The sequence below is a fragment of the Anneissia japonica genome, unplaced genomic scaffold, assembly GCF_011630105.1.
Source record: "Anneissia japonica isolate Jap-2015-1 unplaced genomic scaffold, ASM1163010v1 scaffold287623_len557403_cov176, whole genome shotgun sequence".
NCBI classification, from domain to species: Eukaryota; Metazoa; Echinodermata; class Crinoidea; order Comatulida; family Comatulidae; genus Anneissia; species Anneissia japonica.
In genome coordinates this window covers 96,374-98,278 of record NW_022683923.1, presented here as the reverse complement: position 1 = coordinate 98,278, position 1,905 = coordinate 96,374, and positions in this window count along the sequence as shown.

The window sequence follows — 1,905 nt, the reverse complement described above, 5'->3', positions numbered from 1 at the left end:
TCTATTGAGTTTTAATGTATTTTTATTGTGCCGAAAACTAATATTAATATTATTATTATTAGTATTAGTAGTAGTAGTAATTCAGATGTTTGTGGGCAAAGATAGAATACCGGTTGATTTTGCGACGAAAAGTGAGGGAGCCAACCCCTCACACATATTTGCGGACACATCCCCCTCCGCTAAAGATTTTTGAGTACGCTTTTTTTTTTTTTTTTTTTTGGAATTATTAGACGTCTAGGTGCTCTTGGATGACATCTGAAAAGAAGTTAGGCATAAAATAGAAAGGATATGTTTTACGAGAGTATACTTGAGAAGCACACACACAAGGCAAGTGACCATTTTTTACAGTTACCGAGGAGGGTGGCTAACCACCCTACACACCTCCTCTAGATCCGCCACTGTCGCTGCAGCTTGTGCACCATTGTTGTTTCGAAAGGCATCTTGCTCCTTAGATACTGTTCCTAAAAGCAAATAACCTATTGCAGAAGAATGAGCTGTTCCGCGAATTTGCATTAAAATTGATGGAACATCCGCCCTCCCACGAATGGGGTAAAATTTGAACGTTTTACTAAGTGTAGAAAATACTGGAAACAAACAAACCAGAGCGGCGCCTTTATTTATATAGCGCCGCCGCGCGGACGGGGTGAATTGCCCTCCGTGTACCCACAATGCTTTCGAACGGATGTTCCACTATATTGGGAAGCTGCTCTATCTTCTGCCATTTATTATCTTTGCTAAAAGGTCCGACACAACGACAGAGTGCTTTTTGACACGCGCATATTCCTGGCCTTGTTCTTATTGGTCAATACTTTTTCCCATGTCGAAGGACTCGTTGCCGTTAGACACTTCCTTGAGAAATTTAATCCTCAGCCTTAAGCTAAATCACACAAGGTAATTCAACAGAAGAACGCACATCTCCGCTCTCGAACATAGCACGTGCCTACAGTCCTTTGATCTTTACTGTGGCATTCAGGATTCAAATGGTTCTCAGATCGGTCCGGATCCGGAGTCCGGATTGGAAATCGTACGAATTTGATGTTTCACGATTTTTTCTCTCCGGACTTCGGACCGGAATTCAGGCTTAATGTGATCAGAACGTAGCTTTACACAGACGACATCGTATCTATCATCAATTTTATACACACAATCATTTTCAATTTCACAACAAATACATTTTCACGATTTTTTCTCTCCGGACTTCGGACCGGAATTCAGGCTTAATGTGATCAGAACGTACCGGTAGCTTTACACAGACGACATCGTATCTATCATCAATTTTATACACACAATCATTTTCAATTTAACAACAAATACATTCGCCAACTTAAAAGGTAGGCCTACTGCTATGGACACTAAAATGGCACCATCATATGCTAACGTGTTCATGGTCAGGATCGAGAATGAGTTCATTTCAGCTTCAGAACTGAAACAACTATTTTTTGCTCGATATATCGATGATGTTTTTTGATCTGGCCTCATGGAGAAGATTTTCATAAACGTTTTATATCCGATTTTAACAAAGCCCACAATAGTATTAATTTCACGTACGAACAACCAGTCAAATTCCATTTCCCGACACTCTGATATGTATATCTTATCAAAAGATCATTCTTTGTACACATACGTTAACGAATGTAGGTAAGAATGGCCCCGGAAAAAATGGCCCCGGTAAAAATGGCCCCTTATGACAGGTAGGTAAAAATGGCCCCAATGTAAAATTTGGTATTGAAATGATATACTTTTTTTTAATCTTCAAATATTTAAATACTGTATAAGCAAGAATTGAATCAAGAAATAAAAAGTGGCCCTCAATTATAAAATTCAAGAAAAAAAAATTAATAATAAATAAATAAATGCTGTAAAATACCCTGTAGCAGAAATTTAATTAATAAATCAACATAAAAA